Raw genomic sequence first — 21041 nt, forward strand, 5'->3', positions numbered from 1 at the left:
CTCTATACAACAATTATAAAATAAATTGTACTGATTAATAAGAAAAAATAGTAAATCTTAACCTATGAAGAATTAGTTGCACTCCTCTGCAAGAGGAGGACATATGGATTTGATGTAAGGTTAAATTAGAATTTTTATTCAGAGACATCCTCAGGAGACAAATACATTGCTTTTACAGAAAATATAGTGTGCCTTTAACCTCAGTTTTAAAATTCTGAAATTCCAGCAGTTGTTGCATCTTACCTTATAGCTTTCTTTCATCATCTGCAAGGTATAATCTTTAAATGCACTTTGGCACAGGCACAATAGGACAACATGGTTATAGTTCTATTGGCTATAGGTGGTTCATTTGTTTGGGTTTGTTTTTGCAAAGACATTTTAAAAAATTAATAACAATTATTTCCATGCATGTCTATGTCTTACTATCTTCTATAAGACAGTTAATGTCAAAGGCTGTGGGAAGCCATTCATCATTTTGTACCATGGAAAAGAAAACAATACTATGGATCATCTCTTCACCCTAATCTTAGTAATTTTGGCACCTTTTTAATCAGAATTGTGAAAATATAATAAAAACCAGAAAATTGCTATTTTCACCTGCATATATTGTTGACTACACACAAAAAAAAATGCAAAAAAACAATTCTGCTTTTATAATTTTGAAAGGAAATTGTATATTTATCTGAAAAAAAATCTCACCCAACCAGTTAAGTGCAGGGTTGCAAGTGAACACATTTAAACTGTCAGGGAGCAGCAAGGGCAGGCTACTCTGCAAGGGAGGGTTGTTGAAATAAATCTGCTGAGACTCCATTTTCTTCATGTGGGAAAAACCAATTCTTTATTCACATAATGCATTTTTATACCATTTTTACAGATCTTGTGAGTAACTTTAATTGGATAATAGGTTTCTTGGCAATTACTCTATTGGTTAGTAAAAGGTATTTTGCTTGTCCATCAAATCTCTCTATTCTTGAATTGTTTACATATTTCTTCACTGATTCTCATGGGACAAATCAATTGTTTACCCTGGTGAAGTTGTTTTTCACCCAGGAATAGGTGGTTGTGTTAACAAACCTTTCATACCAAGATTGCTTTTACCTGGGAACTTACAAACTGCACTTAGAAGAAGTGACAGGCTAGCTTAAATTTAGCAGAGCAGGCCTGATTTTATGAGGCCTTTCTTTTATAATTTCTTTACCTGTCTATGATACAGGGCGAGTTAGAATATGACAAGAAGGCAGGCAAGGCAGTGACCTCACCAAGGGCATGCTCTCACAGTGCCCAAGCAAAAAAGCACAGCAGGGCCAGTAACAGTAAGCAGGGTCAGACAAGAGTCCAAATTTTTTGACAAATCTCTAGTGATGAGGCAGGTTGGAGGTGAACTTGGGAAGTCACTGAGTCAGGATCAGCAAGGGATGTAGCCAGGCACACCCATGGCCCCACTCAGGCAAGGGCCCAAGTTTGAACACAGCTCCCAAGTAAAGGGGAAGAGGCCACCAAGGCTTCTCACAGCTCCTTATCACACAGTTCTTTTCACAGCAGCCCCATTCCAAGCTTCTTGAGCATGCTGTATCAGAGCCAACCTTGCACACAGGTGTCTAAGACCCCAGGGAGCAGGCAAGGGGTTGCAAACTCTCAAGGTGCACTCACAGCCCTAACATAAGCTCCTGTAAATTCAACGTGATCAACTGTTTTATCTCTTTGTGAATGTCTGTTCTTCTCTAAAGCCAGAACAAAGTATCCCAATGTGAGGAAAAATTATGGCACCAGACTATATAGTGTGAGGCTTGTATTAAAAACCCATTTTGAAGTCTAGAGGACACAGTCAATGTGTTTTTTTCAGAATTACAAATAGAACTGGCTTGTATGCAGATTGGCATAAACTTATTAGAAGATTGCAGGGTAATACATCCAAATAAAACTTGTCTCAATTTCTCATTCTTATTTCTCAATTCTTGCACTACAAAGAGTTATTCAACACATCTGGGATTTTACATGATAATAGCAGAACAGTTACAAGTTCAAAACAGATTGAACAAACAGGATAGGAGTTAAGACTTTCAATTAGAGTTTTTCCCTTTCATTTTTACCTGCCTTTAAATGGTGGAAATAACCTGGTTGCAATGATACTGTGTGAGGTGAGTGTTGCCTTCTCAAGGCTTGGTGACCCGGTCCTTAGTCCGGTACGGTGACCCCCACCCCAGGGTCACTCGGTCCATATGCTCATGACACCAACGTGGTGGACAGCAAATGGCGTTTATTGAGGGGTCACAAGGGTTTTTATAGCTTGGGCAGTCAGTGTCATTTCCTTCTGCTCACGTCTGGCTAGGTGCAGCCAGGTACGGAGCAAAGGTCTGACTGCAGGGGGGTGTCCTGACTGACCGTACATCCCGATTTCTTCCGCACGCAAATCCCTAACTCTCCACAGGTGAGCAAGGTCTTCTGCTAGCTGTAGTAATCGGATGTCACAGAACCTGAAACCAGTTACTAAGGGAATATATTTTCTGTGCTCGAGTGGTGTTTTACAACCAAATTATCCAGACTTTAAAATTTGTTAGCAAATTTTTCAAGCAGTTTCCCATCTGCAACAAATATTTGTACTCCCAGTATCATCAAGAAGGAATCCTCTGGAGATGCTCTGGAACCTATGCAGCAATGGTTTAGATGGATATAAACCACCATGGGGCCTAAGGGCTACAGAGATTGGCATGTGAAACCCACACATTAGCTACTCATGAATTTTCCAAATAATAATTCTATAAAATATGATGTGGATTTAACAAGCTGGGAAGAGACTGTTATGGGAAGATTTGTGGCAGATAGGACAGGACATCATATCCTTTGTGAAGCAATTTTGCTGGCAGAGCCCCCATGCAAGTCCTGAGTGCCTTGTCCTCGCCCACTAAGGGAAAGGACCGAGGGTAGGTTTTACAGATATGGGAGATGTCACAGGCTGCTGCACCAGATGGCAGTGGGCACCCTGCCCATCCCGGCTTGCATCTCACAGCCTCAGCATCCCCCCCAGTCCCACTGATTCTTACGGCCCACCTCTGCTGTCTCCCAGCCCCTCACGCACGACCCTCTGCACCTGGACCAAGTCTTGGGCAGCGTTGAGGCCCCCAGGCTAGAGTCAAGGAAGCACAAAGAGTGGCTCTCGCTGGGGTCGGGTGGGTCTGGTCTTCTGTTGCCAGGCAACTGCATCCTCTCCTTGATGGGGAATGGCAGGCATCCTACTCTCACCCACGGTCAACAGCGCACTCCCATTGGCTGCCTTCACACCCCACTCTGATCCCGTTGAGCGCTCACTGCTTCTGCCATGTCCTCATTGGCACACACTCAGGCCAAGTTGCATCACTTTCTCACACCATTTCCTCCACCTTCTTCACCAGCTGCAGGTCGGCCGGTGGGCAGGACCTGGGTGGTGGCAACTGTGACTGGCTGTGGCAGCCGCCTCTCAGGGTGCAGGCTGACACCCAGGTGGTGGGGCTGTTTAAAGCCTCTGGGCTCCAGCACAGGCTATTTTCTTTTAATGCACACAAGCAAACTGTGGAGTGGTAAATGACACTGGGAGCTATCACCTTGAATAGGTGAGGACAGCTCAGCCTCTTAGAAGCCCTTGAGCTGACTGGCATCCTCTGCCTCTCTTTGCAGTGGCATGGGTGGATGGCCCATGCGTGGACCTGGGGCATCGCGTGGAACTGGAACCAGCCATGGAGCATGGGTAAAGGTTGGTATTGCTGGGAGTGGTGTTTTTTAGTGGATGTAAGTACATTTTTAATGTCTGCAATTCAGCAAGAAAGAAAGGTTTTTCTGAATGTCATTTAAGGTAGGTGTCAGCCTGCCGTGACAGCCCACAGCCTGGAGTACCATTGATCTGCGGCCGCTGTGTTCAGTTCTGCTTCCACCCGGTATAACTGGCAAGATAAAGTGCATCGTGAAAGACTCCATAGCCCTAGTGTTGGAGGACTCTGGGTGTTGTCTCACGGTTCCCCCCCTTTCTTAAGGAGGGACTCCGGCTGAGTGAAACTGTAGTGTCCCTCACAGTGAGGCTCCATGGACTGTTGGACTGTTGCTGCGGGTCTACTCCGGGCTCTTTCCCCACCTGCAGAGTCTCCTCAGAGAAGCCTGAAAGTGCAAAACCAGCGCATGGGTTTACTGTGCAAGATGATTAAAACAACAATTTAACCTTCACCTCCAGGGACACTGTTAGAACAGGGAGAGTCCGCAGATGAAGGTTCTGCCTTCCCCCGGCTCCGGGGGGGGGGGGGGGGGGGTTGGGCTGGGATGGGCTGGGCCAAGCCAGTACAGCAGGAGCCTCATCTGGGGCAGAGTTGAGAGACAAGGTGCACTTCCTGCGCCCGCACGCTGCCTGAGCTGGATGCCACGATGGCATGGGCTTTACATTCTCTTGTCTCCATTTAAAGATTCTGTGCACACTTATTTTACCACGCATTCTCTGTGGGGAAAGGGTCTATGTGAGTAAGGGCCGAATACATCCAATGAATGGATGGGGATTTTACTATGCTAATGACTAAGGCTGTGCCAAAGTTCTTTGGCTTTATAAACAACTTTGTTTCTTTGTAGCTTGATTTATAGTGAGTACTTGTTCATACTTTTTGGGTCATGGCTCTTGGTTCCTGCAGGTTTTATTATTCTCTCATTTTTCATAAGTGCACTACACTTCAGTGAATTTTTAACCCTCTCATTGTACTTGAAATCAAAAGCAATACACTGTACAGCTGTTCTGCAGCATTCCAGTAATCAGTTTTAAATACCAGCCTTCTGCAATTTACAAGTTTTACTATGAATAAACACTATGAAAGAAATATTTTTAAATTTATTATTTTAGGTACATCATAGTTATGTTTTTGAAAATTTGTTAGATGCAATTGAAATGAATGGCCAGTCATGTGCTTTCACTTTAGGTTTTATCTAAGACTTCAATATTTAACTGTTCATGTAGCAGAAGACACTATTAATGTTTTCCTAACACTTGTTTTGCCATGCATTGTGTTGTCTTTTCTTCTTAGAAAGGCTTTATTCCTTTATACAACTCACTGGAATTTTTATGGAAGAAGCTGGATAAGGTCAGTGTGATGGTACAGCTAGGTGCAAAAAGGACAAGTGTTCTGTAAGGATGTTAGCAAATGTATAGGAAGATGGTGTCCAACTGTGTAATATAGATAGGGTTAACGTAACAGGATATATTCTAGAGTATAGTGACAATAAAATTATAGGGATAAAACTTGATCTGTTGGAAAGAATATTCCTCCAGGCCTGATGTTAGGAGTTTCATTGTTCAGGAACATGGAAACAGAGTATGCTTTAAAAAAAATCAAAATGAACAAACAGAAACTCTACCAAAAGTACCAAAAAACCTTCAATCTTTGTTGCAAATATAAACAAAATGAAGCAATATAGACCACTTAGTTTAAAACTAAAACAATTTTAGACCGCGCTGACCTGCTCTAAGGTAGAGACTTCCTGGTAAGTGTAAGCTCTAAACTTAATGTCTCAACTAGTAGCATTTTTAAAAAAACAAAGCAAAACAAAAAAAAACCAAACCAACCTAATGTTTCCAGCTAGGTTGTGTAAAATTGAATTTGCATATAAGCAAAAGTAGAATAATGAACATTAAGACTAACATTTTAAACATTTAATATTTTTGAGCATGTGTTTTGCTTCAGTGAAGTAACTTGGGTTAAAGCTATATATATATCCATCTCCAGGGCTAAAACTGTGCTTTTGCTTAAAGCATCTTCCTAAAATGTTATAAAGCTTCTAATGGTGTTTATAATATATTTAGACCAAATTTCACCCCGAGGCAAAGGCTTGCCTTTTACAAATATATAATACCTAAAACTTAACCTTTTCTGTAAATCTACAGAAAATTAAATCATGTATGAAGTAGGCCTCTAAAAAGGGGTGTGAATAAATCAGCGGGGTGTTAGGGTTTTTTTGTTTGTTTTGTTTTTGTCAGGTTTTTTTTTTCTTAAAGATCTACCACGATGCCTGGGTGTCTTGCATTGAACGCTAAGTCCTGCTGGCCCAAAGATGTTGGAATTGTTGCACTGGAAATATAATTTCCCTCTCAGTATGTTGACCAGACAGAGCTGGAGAAGTATGACAATGTGAATGCTGTAAAATACACATTTGGTATAGACCAGTCAAAAATGAGGTTCTGCTCTGACCAGGAGGATGTCAATTCTCTCTGACTGTTGTTCAGAAGCTCATGGAGAGGAACAGCCTTTCCTATGATTGTACTGGGAGATTAGAAGTTGGAACAGAGACAATAATTAAAAAATCAAAAACTGTAAATGTGGAGGCCAGTGGGCCTACCACGGCTCCGCCTGCAGGCTTGCCCTGGAGGGATGTCCCTTGAATGGAATGTTCCTTGAATGGACTGTGATTAGCTTATATCAACCCTGCTGGAAGGATGCTCCTTAGGTTGGCACATCTTTTCTTACCATGGTGAGCTATCCCCAAAGGCTTCACTGATCACACCATGCATAGTACATATGTTAATCCTTTGTAACCCATTGGTCTTTCCCCCTTGGTACTACCCTTGCTTTCCCCCATAAAAACCTGTTTTTCCCCCAGTTCTTTAGGGAGCTGTCGTCCCTGGCTCCCTTCACAGAGCTGCTGGATAATAAAGGAATCTCTGTAGAATCACCATATGCTCCTGTCTCTCTGTCCCTGAGTCGTCCTGGGATAGCCTCGCAATCAGAGCTGAAACCACTGAGATGAAATCACTGATCAGAGCTGATCACTTGTGGCCACAGGCCACCACTTGCTGAGATTTATGCGGCAGCTAGGAGACCTGCCAGAAGACCCCCCCTAGAAGGCAGTCCCTTGCAGGACCTTCTCTCTGGGAAGGTTGGCAGCTTCCTGGGTCGGAGCATTGGATCTCCACAGACCATCCTAGCAACCTTCATGTAACGACTGTCCTGATGCAACTTTTCAAAGAATCTGGTAATAGTGATGCCATATGGTTTTTTACCTTTTTTTTTCTTTTATGTGTTCCCTGTATTCTTTGCACATATATTTGTAGCTTTGTAGCTTATTGTATTAGTGGGTAGTTTTCCCAGTAATTTTCCCTGGCCTTTCTCTAGGCAATGTGCTGGTTATGCATTGAAAGCTCCTGGGGGAATGTGGATGCTGGTGACAGTCAGGGGAAAAAAGCAATTTGAGTTTTCCCAAGCTACTCAAAGGAAAACAGAAGGGAAAGAATTAATAATAAAGTCTAGCATCTGCTGTTGTGCACAGGAGGAGTGGGTGACAAACATGATGTTTTGGTAAAAGCATGTTTACAAGAGGTGTTGCCTTCCTTGGACCATTGAGCTTAATTCTATCCTTGGTTTTATGAATCAGTCTATAAAAATGTGACTAATCCTGCAATAAATCGCTTCTTCTGCTTTCTGGATAAAGCCATGTTGCTGTATTCTTTCGCTGCTTCCTAGCCTTACAGCAACAGGGGGAGGGCACACTCAGAAGTTTTTCTCCATGAGAACTTCCTCTGTGAATTGATAGGACCAATTGGAGGCTGGTTTAGTTGTTGACAGCCTGAAAAACCAATTAGAAAAGTTAGTTCACTCCGTGAATCACATTTTAAAGCAAGTAAACGCTAGGAAAGCTCTCTTTCATTTCCGGCCTTTCACAAGGTAACACCGACCCGGCCCGGGCCCCCAGCTCCCATGTGGCCTGGGCCAGGCAGGGGTGGGCTTGGGAGGTCGCAAGGTCCCATTTTTCAAACAGGGGCCCCGATGGCCAGGGGGAGGAGATGTCAGTCGCTAAGATCCTAGCCTCTCCCCCTCTTCCCCAGCATGGCCGTGCCTCAGCAGGGCTCTGCCCTACCGCTGGTTCGGAACAGCTGTGGGGTGGCCGGGACCGCCCAGCTGCCCACGCGGACTGGGGGGGGAGGCAACTGGGCCCCGTTCTGACAGAGCCCCTCCACGCTTTTGCTTGCTAGACAAAATAAAAACAAGCTCCAGTGGACAGCCCTCGCCCAGCTCCCCAGTCCAACCCGAGTGTCATGAAATCTTGACACCTCTCCAGCATGGGCCACAGCCCCCTGCATCTTCTGTGTAAGATATTAACCCTTCCAATGCTCAGATAAGACTTGCAAACCTTCCATCCTCCCTTGAGTGAGAGGAAAAAGAACAGAGAGGATACACCAAAGTCAGTGAAGTAAGAGTCAAGTTTCCAGATGGAAGGAGAATGAAGAGACGCCATGAAGGTTGGGTGAAAAATCCTTTTGTAAGCGATAGGTATGGACTGTACTACACTAAAATTTCCTATAAACCGTGAAAAAATACATGAGGAGGTTAAAGTGTTTTAAAAAAGAATCCTTTGCCCCAAGGGAAAAAGGGGATCTTTGTTCCTGAAAATGAAGTATAAACAGAGAAAAAAGAAATTACGAAAACTTTTGCTCTTGAACAGCTCATCCTTAAAAGTAATACCTCATGAGTTTAACATGGCCCCCAACACAGCTCTGGGAAGGCTGTGAGGATAGGTGGAGTTTCATGATTGCATATTCCCAGGTGGCTGCTATTTGTGAAAAATGAAGTCACGAAAAAACTGTTTATTTTCCCTCTTGGAAAAAATCCTCTCCCTGTGGAGGCCGATGGCCCACCTGGGACAGAACTTACCCCCCTCCCCTGGAGGGAATGCCCTTAAGCACTCCCTCTTCATAGTGGTTATGGGAAAGTTATCCCCAATATGCCCCTCTGTTATATGTTAATCGGTTGTACCCTATTGGCACTCCCCCCTTTGTACCTCCCCTGTGCCCTCAGTTTCATCCCCTATATGAACCCTGCTCCATCAGACCCCTCGAACTAGTTTGTCCCTGGACCCCTCTGAGAAAAGAAGACCAATAGAGCTTCACCTTGGAACTCTATACGCGGTTCCCGTCCCTCTCTCCTGCGTCGGCCGAAGTGGGGACTCAGAAAAGAGCTGGTCACTCCACCCAGGAGCGAGGACATGCCTGTGCCTCTCGGACGTCCTTTTCAGGATGCTTCCCCAGAAGGTCGCGGCACTCCACCACCCCTCACCGCCATGACATCTGCCTAAAGTGAACTGAAAAAGATTATTTAAGTAAGGAACTGACTGAAGTGTCTCTGTATGTTGTTGCTAAAATGGTGTGGGAGGGGGGAAGAGAAAGTGATCTGAAAATCTTATTCTGAATTTTTTGCTATTTTCTTTCTATTTTTAATAAAGTTTTGTTTTATACCCTTTTAAGTTTTAAGCCTGCCTTGCTTTTGTTCCTAATTCTATCTCACAACAAAAAATGAGTATATTAAAATTAGCAAACCTAAACTACAGCATTTATTGGTACGTTCGCCAAAAAATTCAAACTAAACCAAAACAGGCAGAAAGACAAAACAAATTCCAGAGCTCCAAGTCCTGGAGGGGTGCAAGGCCCCTATGCTATCTTGATTCTTTCTGGGAGCCAAGACCAAGAACAACTCTTCGAAATACATTCTCATGGACTAAGTACAACTAGTGCCAAGCAGGGGGACTCCAGAAAAGGGACTTGACCTGGGGCGGAATTGCCTCCCCACTTGTACTCTTAATTGGTGCTTTTTATCAATTATGCTAATTTCCTAAAACCTATAAGAATGTAATTACCCCTGGAGGGGTGGGCTTTTGTGGTCATCTTTCCATAACTGCCCCTGAAGGCCTTCAAATAAAGATCTGCTCTTATATTACCTCCTTACTAAAACAATCTTGAGTTTCATTTCTGAGTTGGGAAAAAGGCAACAATATGGATGTAGAAGGAATTGACACTATGAATGCATGCCACGGAGGCACTGCTGCTCTTTTTAATGCTATTAATTGGATTGAGTCCCATTCCTGGGATAGTAAGTTCAGGGTTTTTTTGTGGTGGTTTTTAACTTGCTTTTAAAAGTTGCATCAATTTCTGGTTTTGAGTAGTCTGTCTTACAATTACAGAATTTGTGTTTAACCATGTAAAACCCAGAGAGTAAACTCTTGTATTCTTCCAAAGTATTTTTCTTAAATGTTCTGGGCATTTTTCACCAGTTCAGTTACATGCAAAAAATGAGGTGGGTACAGTAATTTCATGACCATAAGGCGCACCGGACTATAAGGCGCACCGCTCGGGAGTTGGCAAATTTCGCAACTTTGTAGATCATATAAGGCGCACCGGACTATAAGGCGCACTTTTTTTTTGCAGGGAGGATCCGCCCCCAGCTCCCCCCATGCGGTTGCTGGCTGAGGCCCTGCCTCAACCCAGCTGCCATGGTCCCGCCTCCATCCGGTTGCCACGGCACCGCGGCCCAGCCTCCACCCGGCAGCCCCGGCCCCGCGACCCCGTGGGCACCTGGAAGCCCCGGCCCCACGGCCCCGCCTCCACCTGGCAGCCGTGGCCCTGCTGGCTCCTCCCGTGGCTTGCAGCTCGCACTTCCGGGTTGGCAAATTTCCGAACTTTGTCCATTATATAAGGCGCACCAGACTATAAGGTGCACTTCCGGGTTCAGGCCAAAATTTTTGTCAAAAGGGTGCACCTTATAGTCGTGAAATTACCGTAATCATCCATGCTTTTTTCCTGCAAATTTTGGTGGCTGCCAAGATTGAAGAGCCCCTTAATCCTGGAGTCATCTCCTCTATAACCAAAGTCTAAAAATTGCTGATGGACGTTAAAACATACTAGGTTCTTAGCTACTTTTCATTCTTATATCTGTGTTTTTCACAGGATGTTATGTACTTGTTGATGGAGACATAGCTGTGTATGCCACTGGAAATGCCAGGCCAACAGGTGGAACTGGTCTTGTTGCTATGCTAGTTGGTCCAAATGCTCCTTTAAGTTTTGAGAGAGATTAGTCCTGTGAGAAAATGAATACCATTCAACCAGATACTGCATTTCTTCTGAAGCCCATCCCCTGGTTTTGTGGGTTGCTGGAGGCCTGGATTAATTCCCACTAATACCAGAAATTGTGCTTTGTCTCCTTTTGGTCTGAGATGACTTAGCCAAATCCTGTTATAGGAAGCAGAAATAAAAAACTATAGATGCTTCTGTTTTTTTTCTTGGGCATTCTTCAATGAAATTGAAAGAGTGAATTAGAGATGAATAACAGCACTCTAAAGATGAAATTATGAAAATAATTTTTATTTGTTTGTCATGCTCAGTCCTACTGTACTTGAGTAACAGGTGATTGAGAACTGTGAAACATTACCTTAAAGACCCTGAAGTGGTATGAAAACTTTCTTAACTGAGACCATATATTACTTGTTTTCTGTATGTTAAGTAATATGTTCAAACTGACTCAAAGTAACTGAATGTTCCTCAGTTTTTGTCAATTTGTCTCCATCAGGGTTGCATGGAACCTACAGGCAGCATGTGTTTGACTTCTATAAACCAGATGTGGTCTCTGAATATCCTGTAGTTGATGGTAAACTATCTGTATAGTGCTACCTCAGTGCATTAGATCATTGCTATACTGTCTATTGCAACAAAATCCACACCCAGTGGCAAAAGGGTATGTAGCTTCACCCTGATATTTCAAGATCTGGTAAATATTGGAATGTGTAGCTATACAGACAATGTATTTTTAAGTTTTAACATCCAATCTAAACACTAGTACATGGTCCCTTTCTTTGTGTTTGTATGTTCTGAGACAATTGAAATATTTGTGCTCTCCCATAAAGAAATTAATTATTTCTGTTCTGATATGGCTAAGTACCTGATAGTCATTAAGCAGTAGCCTCTACAGGCTCTTGTTGGTGTAATGTATAATATCTGAAGATTGCCTCAGAGCAACTGGCCTCTGTGCTGGTAGACAGGGATGGGGAGCAGAATAGACCCTCTGCAATCCAGGAGGAGGTAGTTGGTGAATTGCTGAGCCACTTAGACATTCACAAGTCTATGGGACCAGGTGGGATTCACCCAAGGGCACTGAGGGAGCTGGAAGAAGAGGTCACAAAGCCACTGTCTATCATTTACCAGCAGTCCTGGCCAACTGAGGAGGTCCCAGGTGACTGGCAAAGCAAATGTAATACCCATACACAATAAGGGCTGGAAGGAGGATTCAGGGAACAACAGGCCTGTCAGTCTGACCTCAGTACCTGGGAAGGTTATGGAATGGAACATTTTGAGTGCAATCAAGTGGCATGTGAGGACAACCAGGGGATCAAGCCCAGCCAGCAGGGGTTTAGGAAAGGTAGGTCCTGCTTGACCAACCTGATCTCCTTTTATGACCAGGTGACCCACCTGGTGCATGAGGAAAAGGCTGTGGATGTGTCTACCTGGACTTTAGTAAAGCCTTTGACACTGTCTCCTACAGCATATCTTGGAATAACTGGCAGTCCATGGTTTGGACGAGTACTCTCTTGGTTGGATTAAGAACTGTCTGGATGGCCAGGCCCAGAGAGTGGTGGGTAATGATGTCACATTCAGTTGGCAGTTGGTCACCAGTGGGGCTCCCCATGCCTCAGTACTGGGTCCAGTCCTGTTTAATATCTTCATTGATGACCTGGACAGAGGGATCAGGTGCACTCTCAGCAAGTTTGCAAAGAGTATCAAGTTGAGTGGTAGTGTTGATCTGCTGGATGGTAGGAAGGCTTTGCAGAGGGATTTGGACAGGTTGGAGCAAAGGACTGAGAACAATGTTATGAGGTTCAGCAAGGCCAAGGACTAGAGCAGTGATTGTCGCTCTATACTTGGTATTGGTGACTGTTCATTTCTGGGACAGTCACTGCAAGACAGATACTGATGTGCTGGAACAAGTCCAGTGAAGGGCAATGGAGCTGGGTCTGGAGCACAAAGAGTGACTGAGGAAGCTGGAGGGGCTTGACCGGGAGAAAAGAAGGGTTGGGGGGACCTTCTTGCTCTCTACAACTCCCTGACAGGAGGGTGCAACCAGATGGGGGTCAGGCTCTGTTCCCAGGGAACAAGAGACAGGACAAGAGGAAATGGTCTAAAGCAGCACTAGGGGAGGTTCAGATTGGATATCAGGAGCAATTTCTTCATGGAAAGGGGGATCAGGCATTGGAAAGGACTGCCCAGGAAGGTGGTTGGTCACCATCCCTAGAGGTGTTCAAGGAATGACTGGACATGTGTCCTGGGGTGACTTTATGATGCTGCATTGTATTTGTATCACCATCTGTCTGTTTGGACCAGCAATAAGTTCTTGTCTTGGGTTACAATACAGAGTGTGATAAAAGGTATCTATTCTATCACCATCTGTTGAGGGTGGGAGCAGTGATCCTTATCTCCGTGGGAGATATTCTGCTAATGGGCCACCCATTGAAACCAGGTAGGGCGTTGTTCTTTATCTTTTCACAACCCATCCTTCCTCCAGCGAGTCATTTTCTGCTAATGGCCCATTCAGTCCCACTGTGAGACTGATAAAACTACTTCATCCCATTGGAAACTGCTCCAGCCAGGGGGAAGAGCCCAACATTTCTTACCAAGATAAAAACAGAGGTTTTGGGACACTAAGGTAGTCCTTTTTCCACTGGACTCCAGAGGGAAACGGGATTCCATCACATCACCACTGGACCTCCAGAAGGAAACTGCACTTTCTATAGGACCACTACTTCAACTGAATCACATCTGTCACTGCAAGAGGACTGCAGCCACCATTTAATCAGACTACTACCAACACCCTGCCTGACAGGGTATCAGGTTGTACTCTGACTTTGTCAGGGTTTGGGGTTTGCTTCTTTGTAGTACTGTATTTCTATTTTAATTTCCGTAGTAAAGAACTGTTATTCCTAATTCCCATATCTTTGCCTGAGAACTGCTTGATTTCAAAATTATAATAATTTGGAGGGAGGGGGTTTAAATTCTCCATTTCAAAGAGAGGGTCCTGCCTTTCTTAGCAGACACCTGTCATCCAAACTAGGACAGTTCTGCACCTTTAAAACTAGATCCGAGAGAGAAGGGGGGGGAGAAGGAGAAGTGATGGCATGTCTGAGGTGCTGTATTCAAAACATAGAGATAAGACTGCAGCTCTCTCTGAGCTCGCGGCGATGCTCTCAGAATTCTCAGCTTTTGCAGAGAGAGGGAGAGAGGTTTTTTTTGCTTTTTTTCACTGGTTTTCCTCATTAGCTACAGCAAGAAAGGTTTTCCCTGGGCTGTACCTTCTTTTTCTGGGACTGTTCAACTTCTCTCTGGTCCAGGACATCAGGAGAATCACCCAGGGGGCCCCCAAGCTGCACGCCAGGCCTGGCAAACTGGGTCTGAACCGCAGAGAGACTGAGAGACTGAACCACATCAATAGAAGGACTCTTTGAATTTGTCATCTCTTCAGAAGAATGAGAGGTTCATTTGGGTTCATTTGTTTAATATTATTCATTTTTTCATGCTTGTGAGTACTTTATTTGTTAAATAAACAGTTTTTTCCACTTTTCTCAAAGAAGATTAATCTCCCAAACTGGTTAGGGGAGGGGTCACTTGAATTTGCTTTCTAGAGGAAACCCCTTTGGAGGTTTCCTCCCAAAATTTGCCCTAAACCAGGAGAAATATTTTGGCGCCTAATGTATGGCTCAAGAAAGTGGAAAAAAACTGTACTAATTGCATTTTGGTTGTACTTACTCTGTATTGGGATAAAGCAGTTGATGGAGGCCTGGGGGGACTGTTGCTCTGATCTGGAATGCCGCAACCTTCCCAGAGAGAGGGTCTCGCAAGGGACAACCTTCTAGGGGGTCTCTGGCAGTTTTTTCTGGTTTCCAGTGAAGCACTAATCTTAAAGAAATTAGGATTTTAGTTAAAAGTTAAAAGAAAATGGGCTTGAGATAGTTACCTGAAACTTAAATAATTGATTTCCTGTCAATTTATGTTTGCTTAGCTGTACTTGCAATGGGAAAGGATGAAACTAGTAGTTAGGTCCAAAGAACACAAACAATTGCAACCAGAAACTCATTCTTTGCAAAACTGGATTTGCCCCAAAAGCCATTTGAATTGTCATTAATAGGAAAGGTCAGGGCGAAGAAGACTCTCCTTACTTCCTCCTTTTAAGACACCTCCCACAAAAACGACCCCAGACTTAATTCAAGAAGCCAACCACGCATGCTTAATAGCTATTTAAGCTAATTACCATAGGAAGCGAGAGATGGGAGGGGCTGGTATTATGAATATGTATTAGTTTGAACCTTTTGTCAATAAATAGACTCCGTGACCACCTGTAATTTCGCAGTGCGTATTAGGGGGTTACCCCATGCTACTGCCCAGCACTGAATAAACATACCCTTTCTAACTTTAAATTGTTAGAGAATCTTTTGTTCATCACAGTTGAGTATCGGTACTAGACCAATACTCATATTTTGGTAAATCAGTTGACGACTCTGGTGGGACACTTCTCTCTGGCCGAGGGGCCAGCGGGGTTCAGGAGCCCTCTAGGGCGTCCACCTGGTGTCTTCCTAGGAGGAGGGCTCCTTTTCCTTGCTAGCACCCTGGGGAGCAGAACTAGAACTGCCGGAGACACGGACAAAAAGGTATGTTTAAAAAAATAAAGATAGGTACCTTTAGGAGAACCAAACTCATAAGACACTGCGAGACATCGTGCACACAGTGAAAAGGCCTAAAGTGGATTTGTTTGTAAGTCTCCGCGGAATTTGGTACTGGCTTGTGTTCCAGGTGAGGCTGGAACTTGTGCCCTGTAGTAGGGGTGTAGTGGCAAGCCAGTGGCTGCTGCCAGAGGTAGAGCTCGTGCGGCAGTGGGTCGGCAGAGCTCGAACTGGCTTGTCTTCCAGGTGAAGCTGGAACTTGTGCTCCGTAGTGGGGGTGTAGTGGCAGGCCGATGGCGGCTGCCAAAGGTAGAACTCGTGCGGCAGTGGGTTGGCAGAGCTCAAATTGGTTTGTGTTCCAGGTGAGGCTGGAACTTGTGCCCCGTAGTGGGGGTGTAATGGCATACCGGTGGCAGCTGCCGGGAGTAGAGCTTGCGCGGCACGAGGTTGGCGGAGTTTAGGCAGCTGTAATAAGTTTTATTTGTGGTTTAAAGGTAGCACGGTGGTGATTTCCAGCTTGAGGCACCAGCTGTGGGCATTGGGGTGTGATGACTGATGTTTTGGCTTGCAGTTTGTGCGCGTTGAATGTGTGTGTGTTTGAGTGTGCAACTTGTTTTTGTGAGCTTTGTGTGCTTGAACTGTGAGTTAGTGGTGCGCTGTATGTGTTTTATTTTGTGTGGTTTTGAGAGTGTCTTGGCAAAAGTTTTGTATGTGTAAGTTGTGAAAGAATTTTGAAATTTACACCTGAGTAGTAGACACCTAAAAAGTGGAGGAATTTGGAGCACTTGCATTATGTGAATTGCATGAGCTAAGCTGTGTGTGTGTAATTTGACTCTGTGTGTGTGTAAGCAGCAAAATTGTGGACAATGTATTACTGAGTGAGAGCAGCACTTGTGTGTGATTGAGCTGTTTTTTTTGTGTTTAAAAGAAGTGAGCAGTGCGAGATGGTCTAAAAATTATGCCCATCATAGTCCAGTGTAATCCTGACAACAGACATTGGTGGGGTGATCCAAGTTTTTGCATAGACAACGTCTCTGTTTCTGCTCAACCTAGAAAAGTTTTAATTTTGGATGTTTGTTTTAACTGTGAAAAATATAGCTAGTTATTAGTGAGGTTTTAGAATTGCTGGTGTAAAGAGTTAGTTTCTAAGTGCAGAGGGGTGAAGCAGCGACATGAGTCCAAAGTTGCTGGCCCCCTCCCACCAAAGAGAAAATGTGTCTTGGCAAAAATTTGACAGATTTTTGGCGTGGCTTTATGAATATTTAACCCAAGGTATAACGAGAAAAGTTTGGTTTACTAGCAACCTGTAATGAGCAATTTAAAGGAAAGAAAAAATAAATTTTTGCTTTGTTATTTCATGTAAGTTTTGTAAGTAAAGTGTTTGAGAGTGTTTGGTTGTGATATGAGTTCCCTTAGAGGTGAATAAAAAGAGTTTCTCTTTAGTTGTGCAGTGTGTGTAGTGAACATTTTGAAACAAAAACTATTGCCAATTTGTGTTGAAAGAAATGTTGCATTTGTTTTGGTTGGTGACCTGAGCTTTAAAAGAGTTATTTTAAGTGAGTTGGTTCACTGGTTTTTCATGGTTACCCTTTTTTCTTGGTTGTTTTAATTTCTTTCTTTTTCTCTTTGCTGGTATAATTATATGTCAAAGAATAAAATGTTCAGAGAATGATCCCAAGCTAAAGGAACTTCCCTGTCCAAGAAAGAGCTGTGACTTTAACCCGTGAGTTGTGTTTTGTTGTGCAGTTTGTTGAAAATTGTAAGTGTAATAAATATATAAGTCAAGGATATCTAAAAATGGAATTTATAGTAAACACAAAAACAACATATTTGATGTTAAATTAAAGATACCTATAATAAATAATTATGTTATAATAAAGGGAGCTACTGGCCAGTTTGAAAAAACATATTTTTACAAACCACTAAAGTATAAATTGGAGAAACAGTAGAGAATTCATCGATTTTTGTATATGCCTAAAGCTCCAGCTGCACTTTTGGGCAGGGATCTGCTAGAGCAGTTGGAAGCAAAAATAATATTTAATGATGGGAAAATTAGTTTGGAGGTAAAAGATCAACAATATGTAAAATTGTTAAGTCTAAGGTTAATAACCAAAGAAATTGAAGCTAAAAATAAAGAAAAATTATTAAGAAAATATGAATGAGGTGTTCCTTAGAGTGTGAGCCTCTAATATACCAGGGAGAGCAAAGAATGCTCTACCAGCACAAATCTGGCTTAAAGAAGGAAAACAATCGGTAAGTTAAACAATATCCCTTGAAAAGGGAAGACAGAAATGGAATTCAAACAGATTAGTACAAGATTTAAGAGATGTTAATAAAGTAACTGAGATTTTGTTAACTCATCTGACACCTTAATTAACCTAGTTTACTGTTTTAGATTTGAAGGATGCTTTCTTTTGCCTCCCTCTCCATGAAGCCAGCCAGAAAACTTTTGCATTTGAATGGGAGAATCCCGAAACTAGATGTAAAACTCAACTCACATGGTGTGTACTACCCCAGGAGTTCAAGAACTCCCCTACCATATTTGGAGAACAGCTGGCAAATGATTTGGAGTCTTGGGAAGGCCCACCAGGAGAAGGACAACTGCTTCAGTATGTGGATGACCTCTTAATAGCCACCCAGACGCAGGAGACTTGTGTGGATTGGACGGTAAGCCTCCTAAACTTTTGGGCCTGCAGAGGTATCGAGTATCCCAAAAGAAAGCCCAGATTGTGAAACAAAACAGTTATTTGCCTGGGCTACGAAGTAAGTGCTGGACAAAGGACCTTGAGGCAAGGAAGCAACATGCCAAACCCCAAAACCCCAGACAGTAAAAGAACTGAGAACCTTTCTAGACATGATGGGGTGGAGCAGACGGTGGATTTATAACTATGGATTGTTCCTTAAACCCCTGTATGCCTTAATCACGGAAGGGAGCAGGGATCTTCAGTGGACAACAGAAGCAACACGAACCTTCAACCAACTAAAGAAGGCTCTTATGTCAGTTCCAGCCCTGGGACTTCCAGACATAAGTAAACCATTTTTCTGTTTCCTGGCAAAAAAAAAAAAAAGGAGACATTGCTCTGGGAGTACTAGCACAAGACCTGAAACCGTACCAGAGGGCAGTTGCCAACATCTCCAAACAGCTGGATATGGCAGCCAAGGGGTGGCCAGGGTGCCTCAGAGCTGTTGCAGCAGTAGCAGTGAGCATCCAAGAAGCATGCAAGTTCACCCTAGGCCAGAAGATGACCGTGTTAGTATCCCACACAATCTGCAGTCCTGAAGGCAAAAGGGAGACATTGGCTTTCCCCACAAAGATTTCTAAAGTACCAGACCATACTGGTAGAACAAAATGATGTTGAAATTGTGGTAACTAACATTGTGAACCCAGCTTCTTTCCTCAGTGGGAGTGAGGGAGAACCAGTGATCCATGACTGTGTGGAGACCATTGAAGCCACCTAATCCAGTCACCTGGATCTGAAGAACACCCCTCTTGAAGACGCTGAGACCTGGTTCACCAATCATCAGTAGAAAAGGACATGCTGGGTATGTGGTTACCACATGCAGACCATTGCCAAAAAACACCTCTGTGCAAAAAGCTGAAATAATTGCCTAACCCAAGCCTTAGAGCTGCCAAAAGAAAAGAAATCAATATTTATATAGACTCAAGGTATGCATTTAGAGTGGTCCATGCACACAAAACTTTTTGAGGAAAAAAAAAAAAGGACTGCTGAACTCACAAGGAAAAAATATTAAACATGCACAAGAAATACTACAACTATTAGATGCAGTTCAGTGACCTGAAAAGGTAGCTATTATGCACATCAAGGCACACCAAAAAGTGAGCTCAGAATTGGAACAAGGAAATATGCTGGCAGACAGAGAGGCAAAAGACACAGCCAAAGGTGAGGTACCCAATGAAATGGTCGAGTCAGCATTAATTCCAGATGGAAAGATCTCTATTGAAGGTAAGAAACTTATTAAGAAAGAAGAAGCAATTTATAACCACGAGGGGTGAGCTGTAACAAAAAAGGAAAATTGTAGTACCTTTCTACTTGTTGTGGTCATTAGTGCTAAAAGAATATGAGAAAACACATTAGGAGATAGATGCCCTATGCAATTACAGTAATTTCACGACCATAAGGTGCACCGGACTATAAAGTGCACCCCCGGGGAGTCGGCAAAATTCGCAACTTTGTAGATCATATAAGGCGCACTGGACTATAAGGCGTACTTTTTTTTTTGCAGCGAGGCTCCGCTCCCAGCTCCGCCTGCGCAGTTGCTGGCCGAGGCCCCGCCTCAACCCAGCAGCCATTGGCCCCTGGGCCCGCCTGTACCCGGCAGGGGCGGTGCCGCGGGCCCCCAGGCCTACCTGTACCTGGTGGGGCCGGGGCATGCCCGCCGCTGCTCCGTGCCGCCTCACCAGGGCCGGGGCATGCCCACCGCTGCTCCATGCCACCTCACCGGGGCTGGGGCATGCCCGCTGCCCCTCCTTGCCGCCTCTCTGGGACCAGGCTATGACCACCGCCCCTCCGTGCCGCCTCCACGGGGCCAGGGCGTGCCTGTGGAGGGGCCATCCCGCCTCCACGGGGCCAGGGCATGCCCACCGCCACTCCGCCTCGCATCCACCTGACAACCATGGCCCTGCCGGCTCCCCCAGCAGATCGCAGCTTTCACTTCCGGGTAGGCAAATTTCTGAACTTTGTCCATCAGATAAGGCGCACCGGACTATAAGGTGCACTTCCGGGTTCGGGGGAAAATTTTAGTCAAAAGGGTGCGCCTTATAGTTGTGAAATTACTGTATTTAAAAGATAGAATTCTAGCTAGAAAATTATAAGGCACAGTAGCACAAGTATCTCGTCAGTGTGGTTTTTGCCTCCGAACTAATTCTAAAAATAAACATACCCTTTCTAACTTTAAATTGTTAGAGAGTCTTTTGTTCATCACAGTTGAGTATCGGTACTAGACCAATACTCATATTTTGGTAAATCACCGGGTAACCTCAGCAAGGTGGGCAGCCTGTGGCTGCGTGCGATCACCTCTTAGCGATTTCAGTACAGTGATTTCATCTCTGCTTGCAAGGTTATCCAAGGCCAACTCAGGGACAGAGAGAGAAAAGAGTCGTATGGCAAATTCCACAGAGGTTCCTTTATTATCCAGCAGGTCTGTGAAGGGGCCAGGGATGGTGGCTCCCTACTGAACTGGGCAGATGCTGGGGATTTTGTGGGGGAAAGCAAGGGTGGTACCAAAGGGGGAAAGACCAATGGGTCGCAAAGGATTAACATGGGAACTAAGGCATGGTGGGACAACTGAAGCCCTTTGGGATAACTCACCATGAAAAGGGAGGATGTGCCCACCTAAGGGGCATATCTCTAGGAGGGTTGAAATAAGCAAATCACAGCCCATTCAAGGGACGCCCCTCCAGGGGAGAGATGTGACCAGGGCCATGGCAGGTTTATCTGCCTTCACAAGCAGGCAGTAGCCATGCTGCTTGAATTCGTGATGTCTCTCTGGGTTGAGTTCTTCATGTTTCTCTGGTCCCTAGGCCTGTTTGAGGTTTTAATACCTTTCTGATC

General features: G+C 44.2%; 1 pseudogene; it reads left to right on the plus strand.

Annotated features, from left to right (window-relative positions):
• Positions 1-6008: 6008 nt before the first annotated feature.
• LOC117005061 overlaps positions 6009-21041 on the plus strand; it is a 38083-nt pseudogene continuing 23050 nt past the window's right edge.

This window comes from Catharus ustulatus, chromosome W, assembly GCF_009819885.2.
Source record: "Catharus ustulatus isolate bCatUst1 chromosome W, bCatUst1.pri.v2, whole genome shotgun sequence".
NCBI classification, from domain to species: domain Eukaryota; kingdom Metazoa; phylum Chordata; class Aves; order Passeriformes; family Turdidae; genus Catharus; species Catharus ustulatus.